This window comes from Myotis daubentonii, chromosome 5, assembly GCF_963259705.1.
Source record: "Myotis daubentonii chromosome 5, mMyoDau2.1, whole genome shotgun sequence".
NCBI classification, from domain to species: domain Eukaryota; kingdom Metazoa; phylum Chordata; class Mammalia; order Chiroptera; family Vespertilionidae; genus Myotis; species Myotis daubentonii.
Genome location: NC_081844.1, coordinates 60,812,914 through 60,836,451, shown reverse-complemented (window position 1 = coordinate 60,836,451; position 23,538 = coordinate 60,812,914). Strand labels below are relative to the sequence as shown.

The window sequence follows — 23,538 nt, the reverse complement described above, 5'->3', positions numbered from 1 at the left end:
TCCTTAACCGCGTCCACCACCTCGAGGAGGCAATTATACAACGAGGCTGCCACCCTCAACGAGTATAAAATCTAGCCGAGGGGACAAAACATATAGGTTTGCTTGATGTCAATAACTTCTGCGACTCTCAGCAAAATGACATATAATGAAACCAATTTTACTGTAGGCAAGCTGATATTAACAAGAGTTAAATTCCTATGGCCTCTCATCCACGTTATAACAAAATGACATTGTTATTCGAGGACACGCTGTATACACACATCAGTGCAAGGCAGTAATTGACCCAGTTCCTAACTTTGTGGTACAAATACTCCCTTTCCCCACCTTGCCCCAAATCCACCTCCTGTCCAAACTACACCACAGTGTCTACCCAACTTCCTCACTGCACTTCTTAAACTATCTTACCATGGCATCTGCAGTGCCAACTCAACCCCTGTCTCCCTCTTGTCTTACCATCAGCTACTACTTACATCGTTCTCTTAACATTTCAAAACTACGAGCTACAGCCATCCCCTCCTGTGCCTCTCAATTCACCAATCCCTTTGCCAGCCAGCCAGTTGAGGGGTCTAGTCAGGGGGCAAATTGGATAACACTAAGAGTATCCAAGCAAAAGTAGGCTCATAGTTCCACTCTTTTATTGTAAAATTACTTATTATATGACTTTCCTTTACATGTTTTACTTGTTTTCATAAAAGTACTTTCCTCCAGCAAGGAAGTTGATAAAACCTGTGTACAGCCCAGCACACTCCATTGTGTGCATTTATTCTTAGAATGGCAGGTCGGAGAGAGCGAAGCACAATAGGGACAATGGCAAGCTTTCACTTTCTTTTAGTTTAAAGGTATGTCAGTTATCATTTATTATACTAATAAAGAATTTTTTAAAACTTCTTAGAATCACATCTTACACATGTTGATGTGAGTTGTAAGCAGCATAAGCTGTGTTGTTGTTATTTGTTGTATAATGCTTCATAATTTCCAGGAAAAGGAGACATCTGAAGAACTGACTTCTACGAGAAGTCACCTCTAACCCAATATTTCCCCCTCCTCTGATACTGTTAAGCTTTCCCCAACCCATACCAACGTCATTGACATTCCTCAAAAAACTGCCTAAATCTATTGAGTTGCCATTAATAAAAAAAAAAAAAGAAAGAAAGAATCTGGTGGTATCAACTGTCAAAGTGAATTATTATATTATTTATTTATCTTTATATTAGCATCTAAATCAAAATAATACTCTAACAAAATAGGGAAGTGATGTTTATTGTTTTTGGCAGTAGCTTTTAATCACATGATTATGTTCTGTTCATCTTCTCTTAAAAACCTATCCAATTAGATAAAATTGTCAATCAATCTCAACTAAAAAAGGTTTGGACAACATATTCTTAGTGAGCTTTTCTATATGCTTTAATGTCAAAGTTTATTGCTTTTCATTACTTTATGTGATCAAAGCAAATACTAAGATCCTACAAGAAAAACAGGAGACAGAGTTGAGAGATATGTAAGCAATGGAAGGAAATGCAGCCAACAGAACTTCCCAGGATCATGCGTTAAAACACTCAGATCCCCAAACTGTGATCTAGTATAAATGTCAGATCACTAAACATGGGTAACCATTCTTATGTAGGGACTAGAGCCCCAGTGCACGAATTTGTGCACATTGAAAGGAAACTAATTAGAAGAAATATTTTAATATCTCTATTCGCCCTTTCTCTATAATAGAAGTGTCCACCAAATTCATAACTGACAATGACGGATCAAAACACATGCATGTGATTGGCACCAGCAAGAGATATAGATATATATATATTAGAGACCCAATGCATGAAATTCTTATGCACTCAGGATTGGGGGGAGGGGGGAGCGGGTCCCTCAGCCCAGCCTGCACCCTCTCGAAATTTGGGGGATGTCTGACTGATGGCTTAAGCACTGTATTAATACCCCTTCTGTATTCTTAACACTGCCATGGAGACAGGAAAGGCTCCCGCCACCGCCTCTGCACTCACCAGCTGTGAGCCTGGCTTCTGGCTGAGCAGCGCTCCCCCTGTGGGAGTGCACTGACCACCAGGGGACAGCTCCTACATTGAGCGTCTGCCCCCTGGTGGTCAGTGCATGTCATAGTGACCGGTTGTTCCACCGTTTGGTAGATTTGCATATTAACCTTTTAGTATAGAGGATAAACTTGCTTAATTAGACCTGCTTTCTGATTTAGCTAAACTTTTTCCAGCCCAGTGAAGCACCCCAACTTCTTTTTCAGGTGATTGTCAGTAGCACAGCAGTAAATATCAACATGAAGCAGATTATTATTGTAGATCACTCAGAGAGAACAAAAGGTAAAATATTTAACTGCAGCAGTGTTTGACTATATGCTGATCAGTGAAAAAAATTTGAAGTCATTTTCAAGGTCCGCCATTTCTTACTTCTTTCAGTCAGGTCAAGTTTTTAAGCTTTCTAAATCTCCGTTTTCCAGCTAATGAAAAGAAAATAGGATTCTAGCAAGTCTCCTATCTACCTACTCCAGGACTTCTGTGAGGATCAAATGAGATGAGGCACAGGGAAATGCTTCACAGACATTTGGTTAAAGTGTAAAATGTTTCCACCTGGCTATAAAGCAAGTCATGTTTCTGGGCTTAAGAAAGTGCAAGGAGGCTAGTTGCTAGGGAGAGGAAGCCGGGTGTTCCTACATGATGTCATTACCCAGCGCCCACAGCCAGTTTCCAGGCTCAGCTGTGGGCCACATTTTTGTGCCTTGGGGTCTCATCAGCGTTGGCTGTGATTTGGTGGGCGGTTGCTCCGGGGTGGTGGCAGGGCCTGTGTCCTGCTTGGGGGAAGCCAAGTGTTACTTTGTCGGCGCCAGGTCCACGGTGCCATTTCTTTGTAAATGTCCAGTGCACATCACAGCAGCTCCTGTGTTGGGCATCTGCCCCCTGGTGGATGATGTGCGCCACAGCAACCAGTTGGATGGTCAGAGGGACACTTGGCATATTAGCCCTTTATATAGAGAGATAAGACATTGCAAATCACTTTCTAGGCACTGCTTTACCCAAATCCCTTTGTTCTCCTGCATTCACAGGTAAATAGCAATAATAATAAGAATAACAACAACATCCTTACCAGATAAACTCAAAATTATAAAGACTCTATTTGGGAATTTCAAATTCCCAGAATACTGCATATTTAACAAAACAAGGGACTATATAATTTAAGGCTAGGTTGTTTGTCAGAATGTGACACCTGCTTAAATTTAGAGAGGATAGCGCATGATGAAAAATTTTATTCTGTTAAAATTCTGATCTGTTTACCCCTAGCCAGTTTGGCTCAGTGGATAGAGTGTTGACCTGCAAAGTGAAGGGTCCTGGGTTCGATTCTGGTGTAGGGCATGTACCTGGCTACAGGCTCCATCCCAGGCTCTGGAAGGGGTGCTTGAGGAAGGTAACCAATCGATGTGGCTCACACTGATGTTTCTCTCTCTCTGTCTCTCCCTTGCCCTTTCACTCTCTCTAAAACAAAATCAATGGAAAAATATCCTCGGGTAAGGATTAACCAAAAAAAAATTTTTTGATCTATTTATAAATGCTTTATTTAACATCCACCCCCTTTCTCTCCCTCCCTATACAGTAAAACATCTCAATAGATTTGCCTATACTCTTGGTCCTCCCATTGTCTTTTCCATCCTTCCATAAAACCATTCCAATCAAACTTTTGTTTTCATTATACTATCAAAACTGCCGTTGTCATATCACCAATGACATGCTGTTGCATAATCAATGGCCATGCAACCATGATTTAATACAGTGATTTTCAACATTATTCACCTTATGGACACATAAACCAATTACTGAAATTCTGCAGCATATCAAAAAATATATTTTTGGTGAAATGACAAAAAGTAGGTATAATTTTGATTCACTCACATTGACGGCTATTATTGTGTTGGCTGTTGTCATTTTTTAATTTGACAATCTAAGGGAAAAGAGGTCAGTGTCCATGACTAAATGGTCAGGTATTGAATGTTTTAAAAATTATTGTGGCACACGGGTTAAAAATCGCTGATCTAATAGCTAAACAATTGGCAAAGTCTCCAGCAACTGAATAGTGATATCAGCATCTCTAGTTCAGATAGTAAGCAAAGGTCAGAAGGTGTCTTTAGTCTATGGTCATGGTGAAGCCACATAGTAACTTCTAAAGCCACAAAAGGCCAGGGGCAGAGGGTGTAGACATTAGGCTCAATAAATGAAGAATCTGGTTTCAGTCGATGGGTATTTGTATATACTTTTTGCTACTTAAAATGCAGATACTTGAATGCTGAGCTGCCATTTTTAACTTAAAAATGCACTAGATAAAGAAACTGCATGATCTGTCTTTCCCATAAAAACACAACTGAGTTGAATATGGTTTTAATAATTCTTCTCTGTGCTATGCCTGCTATTCCTTCAACTCAATCCATTTGGAACCAGATCTTCAAAAATGGGAGCAATCAGTCAAATTTCTATAGAACTGTATTTCTGTATTCTTTTCCATTGTGGGATAGAGAATTTCTTTTCTTCTAAATATACGTTCTGAATTCTATTAACACCTATCATTGCTTTTTAAAAAAAAAAAAAAAAAAAAAAAAAGAGCATTCTTGTTAAGGAAAAATCTAACTGTTGTGTATTTATCCTATTAATCGTTTTCATCCTAGGCCAGTCCCATGGAACTAATATCTTTAATTCTTGCAGCAGGTGCTTTTTCCTACCTCAGATTATAATCTGTTCTTAGAATCAGGTCACATGACCTTTCTCTGAAACTACGTGTGGTTTTGTAGTTAAGAACCAGTTAAATGTCTTGAATTTATATTTTTATGCCACTTTTCAATATAAAAACTATCTGGGCCAAGAATACTTAGTTAACATTGTACCCAAAATATTGCAAAGTGTTGAGACACAGATGTTTTACACATTTGTTATCTCAGAAAATGTTAAGATCACATTTCAGTCAGAGTTATGAATTGAAAACACAGAAATTGGCTCTGGCTTCCTTAAATCATAAGGGAATTTACTGGGAAGATGTCAGGGTTGATGAGCAGCCAGAGGGCCAGTCTCAGAAAACTGGTGGGAAGAAGGGAGACCCAAGAAGGCAATCAGAATCACAGAAAAAGTCACAGAGAGAGAACAATCTGGTCTGTTGTTGGTTCTACCTGGGCAGATGATAGCCAAGGTGGGTCACAGTTACCTACCTCCTGACTCCTGTAAGACAACGGGAGAAGAAACCATACTCATTACATTACCACAGTGGTTAGTGGTCACCCCCTTCCACCCAGTGTCTGTACTGTGAAAGGTGACCTAAACGGGTACAGTATAGCCAAAAAATCATGAAGGTCAACCACAGGCCACCCCTGAAGAAATGCCACAGAGATTCAATAGCAGTCACAGCCACTTAGGTGCAATTAGGCTGAAAAGATCATCAGAAACACCCTGAAAAAAAAAAATGGGAACAAGAATCATTGAATAGCCAGGAAAAAAGGTGAGACTCCAGGAAAGGAAAAGGGCTCTGCCTTCTAAGTCACTAAATATATACTGATAAATATATGTGAAATTGCAGACCTTGTTTTGAACAAAAGGAGGGTGCGTCAGAAGGAGTGACTGATAGAGGAAGCTGTGCTTCACAGTGCAAAGGACCTAAGTCCTCAACAGAAACACAGGATGCAACATAGTGGCAAGATAAGGAGGCCCGAATGGACACGGAAACTCAGATGAAGCAAACTTAAAAACAAATGAACCAAGGTATTATGAGTGAGGCGTACAAGTACAGGAGTGGGGGTAAGCAATGAACACACCTTGAGAGGGCTAATTTTCAGCAATAAATTAGTGTAAGTCTTCTGCCATAAGGATGTGAGAATGTTCATAGTTAGAGAGAGAGAGAGAGAGAAGGAGGAGGAGGAGGAGGAGGAGGAGGAGGAGGAGGAGGAGGAGGAGGAGGAGGAAGGGAGTGAGGGAGTGAGGGAGGGAGGGAGGGAGGAAGGAAGGAAGGAAGGAAGGAAGGAAGGAAGGAAGGAAGGAAGGAAAGGAGGGAGGAAGGGAGGAAGGTAGGAAGGGAGGAAGGTAGGAAGGAGAGTAAAATGATGTATGAATTACATGTAATTTGATAAAACTATCCCTTGGGATGTCTATTTTATTTAAATCCTACATAAAGGCCGTTGTCTGAGCTGTGAATACTCACCGTACCATGGAATACCCAGAGCATGCGCTGTTGTAATTATTAAATTGTCTGTCTCCCCTTTTGGGTTTTAAGCTCTATGAGAGAGGAGGGCATATGTATCCAAATATATTTTGTCTGTCTTTGTAAGTCCAGAAACTAATAGACTTTTTGACTCAGGGTAGGCACTTAACAATTCTGAGAGATTGTATCAGTGCATGAATAATAACTTCAGTTGCTAAAAGGCCTTACACACAGGAAAGAGAAAACCTGCTCTGCTCCCCATCTATTCAGGTCAAGAGTATGTGTTTGTTTATAAATATGTGTCATGTTTTATTGACATGAATCAATATCCAGAGCTCAGTCACCAGCGCTGGTAACCAGACCCTAAAAATCACTAATTCACTGAACGGCAACCACCCTCGGCTGAGGCTAAATAAATAAGCCTAACCATGATTCCCTATTTCAAAGACAAATCCCATAGATTGAGGTTTAAAGCAGGAATTTCACACTCATAGGCCCACAGGAGCCAGATAGCATCATCCATGAGGGTCATGGGCAAATGGGTTTTGTGGTAACAATGGGGACTGAAATGCAAGAACAATGCAGGCCTTTTTCTTTTTCTTTAATATATTTTACTGATTTGAGAGAGGAAGGGAGAGGGTGAGAGAGATAGAAACATCAATGATGAGAGAGAATCATTGATCAGCTGCCTCCTGCATGCCCTCTACTGGGGATGGAGCCCACAACCCGGGCATGTACCCCTGACCAGAATGGAACCTGGCACCCTTCAGTTCACAGGCCAGTGCTCTATCCACTGAGCCAAACCAACTACAGCTATGCAGGTCTCTTCTGAAGGGAGCAGACACTGCTCGGCTCCAGTGAATTATTCCCAGATCTTCTGACTGGATTTTTCAACCTGAAATTCTAAAATTTGCTCATGAAACTACACATTTTTCAAATCTGACTTATTAGAACAATAGAGAACAAAACAAATCTCTGGGCCATATCCAACTGTTGGGAATTATCAATTCATGATCGTGGCTTTAAGCCAATGAAGCAGAAGACAGACTTTGAGACTGCTGATTGACACATTCTATTCTGCCAGATCCATCAATGCCCTTCCCTTGGATCAGCTCCTCCTACTCAATAACAACTCCAAACCTTCAATGCTATCAAGCACCAGCTTGCATTGCTTTTGGTTTCTTCAGCTCACCCACTGCCGGAAGCCAATTCCAGCATGTCATAATTGCAAGAGTTTCATCAAAAGGTTGATGGAACTTGGGGACTCAACAAGGGCTGAGTCACATATGTTGTCACCTCTTGGAAATGGCTGAAGACATTTCCCCAAACCTGAAAAGGGATGATTGCTTGCTGCCAGACAGCTCGGGGGATCTTAATCTACATGCTATTGCCTCCTACTGGCCAAACGCCTAAACAGCCATAGGCTAATTTCCCCCATTCTGACAATGCCTCTGTATAAGAAACCCTGACCCTTTGAAGTGTATATCTCTGCCTTGCCTCAGGACAATTTGTGTTAATAAAAAGCATGGTGTCCTGAGACCAGGAGATCTTAGTTTCTTTTAAACTAGGCTCTTCTGACCCCCAATGCCTTTCAAAATTATCTTTCGTCTCTGGACCATTTAAACGACGCACAGCCTTCTCCAGATTACCTGAAACCTTCTTAATGCAGGAACAAGAACCCCGGCAACCCACCTCTGGCACTTTCCTCACACAATGGCACTAATTCCTACGTAGTTACTTTTAATGGGAATGGACCCTGCTTGAAACATTTAAGTGTTTGCTTTCCCTTTTGATCAACTAAATTCCATGAACTCCATCATAAAAAATTGGAATGGAGCATAGGGTGCTTTTTATTTCACAGTCTTGTGTGGTTGACTACATATGAGATAAAACTGATGAAAAACTTGTTGGTCATTGATATTATTTCCCTGCTTTTATTTGTGTGTTTTTTTTCCTTTTATAGCTTGCAAGCTCAGTTGTTACAAGGAAAATCAATAAACAAGTTTTCAAGGAAACTTATACCCAGAGAGAAGAAAGGCCCTTTTGCCATGGAGTTATTCTTTTCCTTTTTTAAGGCTGTAATATCCACTCCACAGCCGGAGTTCACTTGCAAGTCAGCAGAAACCCTGCGTGCTCGTGAGAACTCTGCTGGGAGAACAGGGCCCCCAAGTATTTTCAGAGGGATATCTTTTGTGAGTAGGACAGCTTCTGTGGATTGAATTGTTCGGAATGTCAGGCAAGATTGAAGAAAGCAAACTAATGTGGACAAGAAAATAAACCATTACCCACATGTCCAGGGGCTAGGGCCTGGGAAATCAACTTCACTATAGGCCAGTTAAAGGGTGCAGGTCCTCCCGAGAAGCAGGTGACTTCATCTCACTGCATTTCAGTTTTCTCACGTGTGAAATGGAGATTCTGACAGATTGGAATGCAAAAATGATTCCAGTTCTCCCTGCTCCTGTCTCCAACCAATTGTAATGTGATTTTGTAACTTTTTTTGCACAATGGTAGAGTCTATTGCCCCATCCCTGGATTCCAGTCTTGCTTTGGTCAATAGAATGTGATAGAAGTGATTTGATGCCAGTTCTAAGCCCAAGCCTCAAGAAAGCTTAAGCATTTCTGCTCTTTTTCCCTCAGAACTCTGATACCACCAAAAGGACAAGCTCAGTTTAGACTGTCGCGGGAAGAGAGATCCTGTAAAACAAAGCCAAGTCAGCCCATTTGTCCCAGCCAAAGTCATGGACACAGGAGAGCTAAGACAAGATCAGCAAAGTCAACCCATAGCTGACTTTTCCAGCTGGCTGCAGATACAGAGCAAACCCAGTTAAGATCAGTGTAAACTACACAATTTGCAGATTTGTGCCAATGAGTTTTGCTCATTGGGTGTTTGTTACACAGTATAATTGTGACAAAACAAAAACAGAGATAACAGTGAGACCTAATTCTTAGTACTGTGGTTAGAACAGTGCTGGCATCAAATAAGTAATTGATCAATATTTGCTACTATTCTGGTCCATAATTTGTCAATACCACATAGAATGAGATTGGGGTAACTTCTTAAAGAATGAAATGTTTCCCAAACTGAACTCCAAAAACAAAGAAAATTAAACCTGAGATGTCTACCACAAGGTTTGTGAGATCTAATAATGACAGAATATTGATCTATTAAATTTATAGTAATTTTAATAAATTTATAAGAGCAAGCATCCTATATAATAACACCATAATATGCTAATTAGACCAGACAGCCGAATGAAGTTCCAGACGACCTTCTGGACGAAGCCGGGGTTGTGAGGAAAGCCCAGGTCCCAGGTCCCTGCCAGCGGCCAAAGGGAAGCCAGCCCGGGTCCCAGGTGCCTGCCAGAGGGAAGCCTGGGTCCTGGATGCCAGACAGAAGCTGGTGCTGGCATCCGTGGGAAAGAAGGCCTACTCTCGCATGAATTTGGTGCATAGGGCCTCTTGTATTTTCATAATGAGAAACAAGTAACATGTCAATGCAGTAAAAGTAATCGAAATCCAAAGCCCTTCACACTTCCTGTATAAATATCTAATATCAGATCTTTGCCCAGCTATCATGTCACCAATTAGATCAAACATCAAACCTCTCCCTTGCAAAATGGTCAGTAACACTTTTATTATCTGATTAATTGACCAGGTAGTTTTGGAAAATGCTGATTTTTATATCTTCCTTCTGTAGTTTTATGATGCTCATTTGAATACAAGTCTCTGAAAATCCTGCTATAAAGAAACCTCTTTAACTTTGTTTAACCCAGCATTTCTTAAAATTAGTGAGCCATGAAACCTTTTATCCTTTTGTCTATTTCTATGTAAAACTCATTGAGTTCAGTAGCACTAGGTTCCAGTGAGCACACTTGTGAAGAGACATGCGGGATGCAGCAGCAAAAAGTGGTCTTTCAACATCAGGCTGGGCGTCTGAATTCCTGGAAGAGCCCAGAGGGAACCCGGCCCTCTCTATATTAACTTAATTGTATCAATGCACAGATAAATGAGCATGTTGAGGAGGAACTCACTGGTGCATATGGAAGTGGGAGTCAGTTTCTCAATGTGGAGCTAAAACAGTTTGCTTGAAATTGGCACCATCTCTAATACAAAATACTTCAGGAACATCTGTGGCATTTAACTATTTGTAAATGATAAGGAAAGTGACAAACTGAAGACAGATTTCTCGGTCCCATCCCAGCCCAACCCTCTAAGGGGGTTAAGTACTGGAAGCATAGGGTTACAGAGCAAGCAGCTGTGTGCTCCCACACCAGGTTCAATGTTGGGACTGCCTTAACTGAACATCTGGCTAACGATGTGCCTTCCATTTATGAGCAGCACTTACCCACAGCATCTGCTCCCCAAGAGGAGATTACATGGGTCAAGAAACTGCAGCATGCTTCCAAATGTTTGCCTCATCACCTACAAACATAACTCAGCCACTGTCATGAGGAAAATCTTGATAAGTTATTTTTAGTAGTAGTTCTAAATTAGCAATACACACAAAAAATGATAATCTTATGAACTTAAGCCAATAATTCTTGACTACAACTTCAGTATGAATGAAATTATTTCTTTAGCCTATGTCCTAGCCCACCTTCCACTTACTGCAGCAACTACAACATTTTTTTAACCTTAAAAGTGATAAGGGTATAACATTTACATTAGTATTTTTCCTTGGGAGAACTGTTTCAGTAAAGAACATGTTTTCATAATTCTCTTTCTTAGCTTTTCCTAATATATTTTTAAAATGCATTGAAATCAGAATTTTTCCAAGGGGGAAAAATGGGAATAAGTCTACATTTTTAAATTTTATTTTAAAACTAGGGGCCTGGTGCATGAATTTGTGCATGGGTGGGGTCTCTCAGCCTGGCAGGTGATCGAGGCCTATTAGGGGGATAGCTGGCCAGGGGGAGGGACCCCGGGAGGTTGGTCAGCTGGCCCCCCAATTAGGGCCCCGGGGGGAGGGACCGTGTGAGGTTGGCCTGCCAAGTGGAGGGGCCACAGGAGGTTGGCTGTGGGAGTGCACAGACCACTAGGGGGCAGCTCTTAGATTGATTGTCTGCCCCCTGATGGTCAGTACACATCATAGCAACTGGTCAACCGGTCGTTCGGTTGTAACAGTCACGTAGGCTTTTATATATATAGATATGCTTGGCACTTGGTCAAATCATAGCCAATCACCTAAGATTGAATTCTATCTGATGATTAAAATCTAACAGATTAGTCTGAATCTTCCTGCTAATGTGAATCTGATTTGACTGGATATTAATGACATTATTTAAAAATAATATTATTAGTGTCTAATAAACATTGGCCAATACTATAATTTTCTTATTAATTTCTGGGGGGGGAATGAGATGCTTTTTTACCTGGTGCTTTAAGGATTAAACAATTGTGTTTATTATAATTCATGCAAAAATATCTTTTTTTTTTTTTTCAGTTTCTAGATGTTTTCTTTATCAACTGGTGAGCAAATACCCATTACACTCTTTGGCATATTTCAAAATGTCCTGAGTATTTTGAAACAACAGAGCACAGATCCAGGAAAGTTTAGACAGTTCTAAGTAAACAGTGTACAGATGTGGATGCTGAAAAATTTATACCACACAGTCTTCTGACGGGCCGAAGCACTGAAAATGCTTCTTCTACAAAAACAGAACGAAACAAACCCAAAGCACAAATACTCCTGCAATCATGGCATAAATTAATCATAAAGTATTGAAACAGAAGTTTAGAGCTTTGGCAACAGATATAATTTCTAACAAAGTACTCATCCTCACACATGGTTCTTCATGCCATCTCATTGGTGAACAGAATACTAGAAGGAGAAGTAATTGTTCACGTAAACAAAAACCCCAGTTTAAAAAAACAATTTCAAAATATTTTATGATGCTTATCATCCTCCTCATATTTCAAGAAATACTTCTTATACTTTTAAAATAAGTACTTACTATTCTCAGACAGTGTTCTAATAAAGTAGCAATTATTTTTTGTTTTTACCAATGAAGGCCACAGAAACCCTGGGAGGTTGCTGCTGACATCTAGTGGTATAATTTTAAAAATACCAAATGCATTAAAAATACAGGTACCTAGAGATAGAAAGGAACAAACATACGTATATATGCACTTTCAAAGTGCAATGGACATCCCACATTACCAATTATTTGCCTCTGCCCACACCACTCTGCCTGTAATGACTTGCTTCCCTTTCCAAAGTACTTTGAGTACCGCAAAACCGAAGAAATAGAAACTAACACAACGGCTAAAGCATTAAAGGAACCAATTGCCTCAAATCCTTAGTCCTCTACTAGGAATTACCAGTTCCCTGAGAGCCCCAACTCCCAAAGGCCCTGTCTCAATCCCAATGGTCCTAATTTCATCTCAACTTCCCAAATAATCCTAGTCCTTTCCCAACCTCCATACCTCGAGTTTAGGTACTTCCAGGGCCCCAGCCTAAAGAGGCTCTACTGTGGAGCTGGGAAGATGTTATTTCAGACTTCATATCCACAAGCATCCACACACATCCAAAATGGCCACAAAATTCCTAGGCATGGAATTCAACCATTATTGAAAACTTAAAAATAGCCATCATGGACTGCTTTAATGACTTCCAACCATCCACATGAATGATGATATACAGAAGAACATGGAAGAAATTGACATTTATGTGAAAAATGATAGGAACAAGGAGATAGCTTCTACAAGCATGTGAAAGGACTTTTTTTTATCCAATGATATGTTTTTATTGATTTGAGAGAGAGAGGAAGGAAAAGAGAGAAAAACATTGACCAGTTGACCAAGGATCAAACCTGCAACCTAGGTATGTGCCCTGACCGGGAATCAAAGCTCCAACTTTTTGGTGTATGGGGCAACGCTCCAACCAACTAATAAGCCATGCCAGCCAGGGCTAAAAGGATATATTTTGTACCCTCTGTATGCCTTTATGTATGGTGTACGTGTGTGTGTGCGCGCGCGCACAGAATAAGAGACTTTCAAATTCTAAATGTACTTCCACTCCAGCTAGAACACTTGTGAAGGTAGTAGGTAAACAATGAACTGATAGATGAATGAATAAATGGATGAGGTAGCAAATTACAATACACTTTTTCTACTGATCCTGATGTTAGATAAGCAATATCCTCAAAAGGCAGTGTTGGCTTTCAGCAAAAGTGCCTTTGTTGTGTAGCTCAAGTTAGATGTTTCTCCAGTGACATGTGCAAAGTGGCACAAAGCCAATGGGGAATACAATTAGGCAATCTCTCTTTGGTGAAGAGAGTGTGTTTCAATAGTTGAAAATTATTTGCTTTATATATTAGTATATTTGAATATTGATTTTATTCTCATTGAAAGAGGATAAAGGGAAAGTAGATTCTCAAGGTATTTCTAATTACAAAGCATAGCTAAATTATAACTCTCATAGTAAGGAAAGTAAATATTCCTTCAATGGAAATCCTCGAGATGGAAGGAGCTCATTCATTTCAATTTATCTACTTCACTTACAAGTGGGGGTAACAGTGGTGACAGATGGATCTACTTTAATCATGTTGAAGGGGACAAAAATCTCATATCTGCATGTGTACTTTTACATATAATAAGAAATGTATATATATACACACATACATGCACACATGAGAACCATTACATAGCAGTATATGCAAATCAGTGTGACAGATACTAGGCAACCATACCGAGTGAATATAGATTAAGAGAGAGAAATTGATGTTGTATAATGAGGAATTCAGAAGATTCTGTAAAGAGAAGTTTTCTGGTTATATGTAGACTTTGGAATATAGGGGAAATAAGATCGGGTATGCAGAGTGGAGTTTTCAGCATAAGAAAAAGACAAAAATATGTAGGGTCTGTTATGGAATAGGAGATTAAAAAAATAGGGTAAGTAACACAGGTTGAGAATCGGTGGAAAAACTTAAATATTAGCAGGAGTTGATCATAGACAATGCTATAACTTATAGTCTTGGGAGTGTTTTTTAAGTTTTAAGAAAATGAAGTATCCCACAGAATCTAATACTCAGAAGAATAAAGGCTGATGAGTACTTTTGCAAATAACAAAAATCATGAGAACCAAAAAGGCAAATTCATAAAAATTATCATAATAACTCTCATGTAAATTCCTCTTTAAAAATTACTTTTTAATCACATCTCCATGAAAATGTTCCAATGTTTTATTTCCTGATTTTCAGTTTAAATTCTCTTTGGGAGCATGTTTGGCCTGATGTTGTATCCATATTTCTGAAAAGTATTGTATATGTCGTACATGTAATCTAATTCAGACAATGTGACAATTACATCACTATTTTTATTGCGTGCCATAGAAATGCTTCTAGTGCTCATTTAAATTCATGGTCATTAACTTATTAATCAACCTGCAAGTTTTGAGGCTTTACTTTCATTATTATGTTGCAGAATGTATGTAATATATAATATACAATATAATTTGTGGTAAGCTCTTAAAATATCAGAAGATTTTGATCCTTTTAAGTCTCAACTAAATCTCAACAAGCGTTATTACCACAACATTTTCTACAGCCAGTAGAAACAAATCTACTAATAAACATGATGAAACAAATCTCTAAACAAATCTCCTATATCTTTATAACTTAGTTTTAGTGCTCTTGAACATAAATAACCCTATACACTAGCCTTATGACAGTTTGTTTCCAATTCTCAAAATTGTGTTTATATTAAACTTAGATTTCAACCTAAAGTACATTAAAAAATTACTGCATTTTTAATATAAATTAAGGATTGATGCTGCAATTATAATTTCCTACAGAAAAAGTCAGATATATTTAAGAATAAAATTTAACATTCCTGCATAATAAAAATAAATTTCAGGCATGACATTTTCTTAATTGAAATTCAATTTATTTTCAGGACATATAAACCTATATAAAAATGAAACAGAATAATGGTGTCTTTTTTTTTTTTACATAATCACACTAGATATATAGAAGGATATTCAGTCCTGACTAGTTAAAGTTGCCTCTCTCTGGATGACAAAATTAAGAATATTGTCACTAAATTACATAAATAACTTCACATAATAATATATAATATGAAGAGCTATTTAAATGCCCCTTTTAAAAGGGTTGAATGTAGAACTTTCAGGTATCCTTATACCCAAAAGTGCTTGCTAATCCAATAGGTTGCTCTCTGAGCTCTATTGCCAGTGTTAATCTTACACAAAAGGAGTGGGTTAGTCCTCATGTGAAACTGAGAAAACTGACCAGTCCCGTTCATCTAAAAATAGCACCATCACTAATACACCTGAATAGTCTTTTATTTAAACACTAGAGGCCTGGTGCATGAAATTCTTGTACTGGTATGGGGCAGGGGGGAGGGGGGGCGGTCTCTCAGCCAAGCCTGGGACCCACCACTCCTTACCACCTACCTGCTTGCTACTCCTTACCACTCGGCGCACTGCCACAGAGGCAGGAGAGGCCACCACTGCTGTGCTCACCAGCCGTGAGCCCGGCTTCTGGCTGAGTGGTGCTCCCCCTGTGGGAGCACACTGACCACCAGGGGGCAGCTCCTGCGTTGAGCGTCTGCCCCCTGGTGGTAAGTGCACATCATAGCAACCAGTCGTCTGGTCATTCCGCCATAATGGTTGCTTAGGCTTTTATTATATAGAATGATACATAAATATTCCATCTAAGATATTAGAGACACAGCATCAGCTCATTAGCATTCATTGTCTAACAGAAACTGTTTATAAGATTGCAAACACCCCTATTTCATGGAATCCAAATGACCAGTTTAGAGAGATGACAACATAAACACCATTTCTCCCATCCCAGGTCACTCCTCCACACTCTACTCCCAGCATCTGCACAAACACACATGTCCTAGAACATCGTCCCTTCAGGAGTTTTATCAGACCAAAAGCACTTGGATTCTGGCAAAACACAGAACTGTTCCTTTATTCTCATGATGGAAGGAAACACATTTTATACTCTGGGTACACAATGCTAGAAATCCTACCCTTTTAATGGAAATTTCCCCTTCCCACCCAACTTTCCCTTTCCTACATTCAATTCAAAGTGTTTTCATGTCTTAAACAAACAAAAGACTAATAAAACAACAGGTGCATATGTACATTTGTATGCACATGAACATGAACATATACATGAACATGTACATACCTCTGAAAAAATAATTTCACAGAAATGAATCCTGGATAGTCTGTGCTCCTTTTATCCTAATGGGCATGGATCCTTGACCCTCCCCACTGGCTTCAACTCATTCCATGTCTTTCTTTCTCTTACTGTGTCACCGCCCACCAATTCCCCCTCAACAAGCACTTTTCTACTACTTATCTCCTATGTCTACATCACATAGTTCAGTGTCAACACCTTCCACATACAGTCTAGGTATCAGTGCTCATTGCAATGTCTCTCTGTGGGGAGTCACAGTTAATAGTGCTATGCAAAATGCAGCTCTCCATTGATGTCACTAACTATTTAAGAATATTTTACAGATCCCATTAAAATTTTAGTATAGCTAAAACTTGAATAGAGTGCCTACAATTCCAAACCGCCTTTAGGAGAGAGAAGCTGATTCCTTAAGGGATTTACAGCTCCTTTGAAGTATCAACTGAAATCAGAAATAAGTATAAACACCCAATTTGTAATTCAACCTAACAATTTATTTTTGCTCAACTGCAAATTCAAGGTCAGAAACCAGTTTTCTGCTGATGTCCATTAAATTTAAATGCTACCTTTGTTTCAACACTCATTTGTTTTCAGGAATTTGACAATTTGTCAAAAGTAAAACCCAATCAGTTTCAATTAGACCCAAATAGTCTAATATACATTTCAATAAATCTCTTATGCATATACATATGGTAACATCCTATCTTCAGAGCTCTATAAATAGATAACATTCATTGAATATATGGGTATAATGCCCATCACAGTTCTAACCTTTTAGAAACCTTACTGGAAAAAAATGCTTTTAGATAGTACCTTTATTCATAAAATATGCACATGTATATCTGTAGCTTACATTTTATTTACCCACATATATCATTAGGATATTTGTATAAGTGTTCATATTTTTAAGCCAACATATGTAAATAAATCACATAGCAATTTCAAAATTTAGCAACTATATATGCAACTGTTAAGCATAATCAGGCATGCTATTCAACAACTGTATGATATAATTCAGTCTTTCCAAAGAAAATATGATTTGTATGATGGTGTCTTCATAAAACTCAAGAGTTTGAGAGGAATTTGAGCTGAAATTTTTTTTGCATATTCAAAAAGTAATATGTAAAACCATCTGACTAATGCTTGAATAAAAGGAAATTCTTATCACTGTTCTCTGACAAGAATCTAATTCTCTTATTGTAAATGTGAATAAACTAATTGGAGTTATTTCCAAACAAAGAGAACATATTCTCCTAGTCAAGATCCTATTCATATATTATGATAAATGTAGTGTCAGAACATTGACCATTATCCACAATGTTTTGATACCCTAAAATATGTTTAAAATTTTACTGTTATTTCATAATTTGGTATTCCTTATAAACCATTCCCTCTACTTTTCAGATAATGATTTACTATTACATATTCAATAGCTAAAACCAGTAATCAAGGAAACCAATGAGTTTAATGTATCAGAGTTAAACAGACTAAAAAATATATCAATTCACAATAAGTATTACCTTGGTCTGATTTTTCATAAGAGAGTGCAGATCTCTTGCCAGGTAACACCATTTCTTTGGGTTCTGTGGGCAAAGAGAAAAGAGATTAATAAAAACAACCTTTCTTTTTACTCTTTAAGTGCTTCTTAAGGAAGATTCATTAGTAATAAAGGTCAGAGAAGAAAATCATTTAACAAAATATTCAGCAGCTGCCATGGGAATCACTTGTTTAAATGCCAAATAACTTCCCCAAAGGTCCCCTCGCCCCTGCAGCCCAGAACAGGGGTATCTGTGGCAGATACTCAGCCCAGTCTTCTTTGCTTGTCTCTGTCTTCTTGCATGGGAACAAGATTCTCACTTGAGCAAGAAGAAACATTAGCTTCCATCATGTGAAAAGATCAGATGTAAGCCACGTTGAGACAGAACATTTACTTGGAGTACAACTGACTGAAATGGAATTTGCAATTATCTAAACTTACTTTCCTCCCTCCCCCAGTGTGTATGGGTTTTTAAATATTCATGAAAGTTTGGTTTTCTATTCCGTTTTTCCACAAAAGTGATAAAATGAGATATTGTGAGAACCTTCTGTAAATAATTGCAGATTACCCTCCTCATGAGATACAATTTTAGAGCTTTTCCATGCTGCAGTGAGGAGGAAAGTACTTTATAGAAGTCAAAAGTTATGAAAATATATCTTATTCCCTCCCTTAGCATATAGCAATCTTGAGGAGTATCCCATAAAAGATTTTATTGCATCATTATCTGAATGTGCAGATTGGAGGATAAGAAATTCAAGACTGAGCAATAGCTTTCCAGAAAGGACTGTCATGTAGATAGGTGAGACATTTAAATTCACCCCTTAAGAAAGTTATTTGAAGAAATGTTAACAGTTAAAAGCAACACTGATTAATTGGCTATAACAGTCATTATAAGAATAGTCATATAAATGCAATCACCATATCTTACTAGCTGTGTGAACTTATGCAAGTAAATTAAACTCTGTAAGCCTTCATTTTTCATCTGTAATACTGGAATAACAATTATTTCTACTCCATAGAGCTGATAGGATAAATAAATGAGATAAATATATATAAAGGACATAGAACTAATGAATGTTAGCTAATATAATTATCAACATCATTATGACTCCTTTTTATCATCATTCTCCTTTTAAAAAATATGCATCATCTGTATCTTGCATTATATGTTGACCCAAAGTCAAATCTTCTTCCATTACCATAAATTTGACTCCTTTTCCCTTTACTAGCTCCCTCACTTGAAACCTAAATAATTTTATTAACCAATGTCACCCCAATAAATTTCACACTGGACAGTACCTAATTTGCCTACTGCTTAATCTGACTCTGATAGCAAAGGAAATGCAGGTGTTTGGACAAGTGAGGCGAACAGACTGAGTAGCATTTCAGGAAGATGAGAAAGCTGCCAACCACTTCACTGCAGTGGCTCCCCTTCATTTTGCTGAGGATTTTAGTTCAAAGAAGCCCTCCAAGACATTGTGCTAAACTTCAGGATTCACTTAAAGCAAATGACCATTTCCTACTCTAGAGTACACTCAATCCAATTCTGAAAACACCTAGTGACCCCCACCCCCCACTGCAAACTAGGGTTTCTAACAGACTTTAGAGAAAACATAATAAATAAAAATGACTCAAGAGAAATAGTTTAGTGGAGGAAACATCTATAGAGAATTATTTCAAGGAATTGCTGAAAATACCATCATGAAACAATATATAATGTGTTGAAGCAACAGGAAGTATTGAAAGAATATTCTGCAATCAGGAAAGAGGTGTTTAAAAAATAATCTTAAAAGATTAATCAGGACAGCTGAACTTGTACTCACTGGCTGACAATCGGTCCTGTTCACAAGAGGGTACTCTGAAAGACTAAATCTGACAGGTAGGTAAGTAGGGATATGTCTTTCCAATACATTAGAGAAACTGGAAGTGTACGCATTAGACAGGAACTGAAAGTGTACAAAAACATGACGAGCAGCTTATCACGGGGCTGACCTGCAGTGCCCACTGTGTTTCTCCTCAACCTTTAATAAAAGTGCCAGTTTCTGCCACATGAGTATATAAGGAGAGTGGGCATTCTGCAGCCCAGCAGTGGGTTCTCACCAGAACCCAGACGGCATTCACACCCTGATCTTGGATTTCTAGCCTCCAGACTGAGGTCAGGAAAGCCTTGTTTCATGGAACCAAGTCAGGAGAGTTCCCATGGGAGCAGCAGCCAGCAGCATCAGACGAGGAGAGCAGTCACAAAATCAGGATTGAAGAGTGCTCGGGGTCTTGGCATTTAGACCGGTTATTGGTGTCCTCCTGTCTAACCGCGTATCAAGGAAATCTTTCAAGTCCTCCTAACGATGTGCATCCCTGCACTGGTGCAAATGCATGGAGTGCCTCAAGCCTTCTCTGGATGTGCTCATGAGGACACTGGGGCTGAAGCATGGGCTTCTGATTCACCCTGCCCAGCGTGAGAGAGTGTCCCACCTACACGATGTCAGACTGTTGTTCACAGTGCAGTGTCAGCAATCACCACCTACATGGTCTATTGCGGAGCCAGCACATGCTAATGAGCATTTCACATGAGCTAGCTTGTTTAATCTTTGCCATAGTCCTACCATATTGGTATACTGCTTCTCCCATTATATGGATGGGAAAAGTGGTGCACGTTCATATCAGACAACTGATACCTTCAGATCCAGGGTTTGGTTGATTTCTATGCACCGTGTCACATGCCCAGAGATTTCCAATTAATTTCCTAGGGTGGTGTTGGATATCAGTATTTTTTAAAGCTGCCTGGGTGATTCTAATGTGCATTTGGGGCTGAGAACCCCCTGGGGCCTGGTGGCTAAGCTCATATTCATAACCAAAACTTAAAAAATAAAAAATCCATACACTTCTTTATTTATGGTGCCTATGAATTCCCTAACCTAGATATTTGTTCACTAAACAAACTGGCTTTAAATAAAATTGTTTAAATCAGATTGCTACTAAAATTTAAAAGGAAAGTTTCTGAAGGCATTAAAGAAGAGAAACACTGGTAGCACCACTGGGAAGAAAATGGACAAGATATAAAGAGGTGTCTCCAGTAGTTGCATCCCTGATAGGGATAATTAAGAAACACTGCTTCAGACTCAAAACTCATACTGTGTATTGTGAAAGAGTGCGGCACACATAATTAGAAATAAACTAGGAAGGGACTTTGAGTCACACCAACAACGGCCCCTAACTCCAGGGTACAGACACCAAGTAGAATTACACCTCTGTGGGTTGAACTGTTTCCCTCAACAGATATGTTCAAGTACCACCCTAGTGCCTGTGAATGGGATCTCATTTGTAAACAGTCTTTCTAGAGGTCATTAAAATGTAAGCTAAGATGACATCATATGGGGGAGGGTAAACTCTTAATCCAATATGACCGATGTCCTTATGAGACAAATATAAACACACACACACACACACACACACACACACACACACACACACAGGAGAGTGTCATGTGAAGACAAAGAGACAGAGGGAGCTCACCATGTGATTAGGAGGGCAGAGATCAGAGGGATGCATCTGCAAGCCAAGGAGTGCCAGGAATTGCAGCTACCCCAGAAGCTAAGAGAAAATTAATGGAACAGAGGATCTCCTAGAATAGATTCTAGGACCTAGAGCTCTCAGAAAGAACATGTTGACATTTTTTTTTGGACTTGTAGCTTCCAGAACTGTGAGAAAACAAATGCCTCTTGTTCTAAGACGCCCAGTTTGTGGTCATTTGTTACAGTGGTTCCAAGATATTAATGCAACACCTTTTGAGCCAATATGAACTAGGGTCTTATCTATATACCCTGATCAATTGGAGCTTTAAAAAAATCTTGTAGTTACATTAAGCCACCAAACATATTCTCAATTTGTAAATTAAAATACCCAGCTGGGATCTGCTGCAAGTGGAAACCAACAGCCAATGACGAGCATCCTATATTTTTACCCCAGGTCTTTCTTCTCTAACCATTTAATAATCTTGGTTCCAATACCTCTGGAATATGGAAGTAGAGTGAAAGAGGAAAGGTAGGATAAGAGGAGGTAAATGGTCACTGAGGTAAGAGAACTGGTATGTATTTAAGCTGATTCTCAACTAGTGTTTGCTTCCCCTTCTCCAATCATTGGGGACTTGATATGAGTCACACTGTCTCACTTTATCACTTACTACAGCCACAGCTCTGAGCGACAGCTTTGGCTTCTATCTGCTGAGACCAGTTCAGTCCCTGGGCAGCCTAATGGGACAGGACCTAGACAGCCTCCTGACAGTGCTCTCACATGCACGGTCCACATCTGTTCCCCAGGGAACTCTTTAACTAACCCTGGGAAAATAGGTGAATCCCAATACAGCACTGCTACTTTGCTGGACTATAAACTGCCCACTAGCTCATTCCTTGGTCTTTAGATTCATTACTATTTTGATGACCACTCCAAAACTTTAGAAGACACATATTACACTCTCACCAAGTCTCCTTGAAGTACCTCTTTCTAGCAATAAGAGGGGAAAAAAGAAAAACCCCACAACCTACCTCCTTGTGATATTCCCAGTGGACCCTCAGTTCATGCCCCACAAATCTGCTTTTAATCTCCAAATGTCCTACCCCTGTTGGAGTGTGAATGTAAAAGTTATCTAAAAGTGCTCATGCTCCTACTGGGGAATTTCTACAAGGTGATCTATTTCATAAATCACTTTGATGTCTGGTAGCTATTCCCTTTAGGGCTCAAAATTTTCCAATTTTACAATCTATAATATTAGTTTATATAATTTGAGCTTTAAGAGACCCCTGAGAGAAGCAGCTGAAAATTGTACAGTATGTCGACTGGATATACTTTTTCTTAAGTTTCCTGAACATTCCATGAATTTTACATTGTTCTCCAATATAATCTGTCCTACTCAGTTAGGCAGAGTGCTAATGGCTCCCATGTTGTCTCTCCCAGTTCCATTCTCCTTGTCTATTCCTCCTCGTTGCGGTTCAATTCTTTTCAGCACCTTCCAAATTTACCACCCTGTCAACGCTTTAATGCCAACTTCTGCACAAAGTGATCCCTGGGTGCGGTGGACTCTGTTGATTTATGATTCGCTGACCTCGTGTAGCAATTACAGTTAACGCCTATAATTTATATCGCCTTCTTGGATAGCCTTACACTGTCACGTCTCCCCAACTATATTTTGAGTTCCTCAAGGTCAGTTATTGTATCTTTTGCCTATCACCTAAGTCCTTCATTACTTAATTCAATGTTCAGCACACAGGAAGGAAGTTCCCAATAAGTATGCACCCACTTGCTAGGTATTAAATACCTACCAACAAAGATAAAACAGAGCTAACTTATGTGGCATAAATATCTTACCATGTCTGATGATAGAAATTACATAACCAGACCTTATTGCCACATAAAACTTAAAGAATATTTGAGCAAACTAATATGTCAGGTTTAAAAAAAGGCAGCTAACAGGAATATGAAAGAGGTACAGACCATCAACACTAATAAAAGAGAAAAATGGTAATTGGCGTACGAGCTACCCTTTTCATTGGCTAATCAGGGCTATATGCAAATTAACTGCCAACTGAGATGGCAGTTAACTGCCAACAAGATGGCGGTTAATTTGCATATGTAGGCACA

The 23,538-nt window shown here is 39.1% G+C and overlaps 1 protein-coding gene across 1 annotated transcript in view; it reads right to left on the bottom strand.

The window, feature by feature from the left end:
• The window catches only part of INPP4B (inositol polyphosphate-4-phosphatase type II B), a 577,521-nt gene that overhangs the window by 460,363 nt on the left and 93,620 nt on the right, over positions 1-23,538 (bottom strand). The window contains exon 2 of the mRNA XM_059697959.1: positions 17,888-17,950. The gene's annotated coding sequence lies outside the window, so the exon portion shown is untranslated. The remainder of the gene's footprint in view (positions 1-17,887; positions 17,951-23,538) is intronic.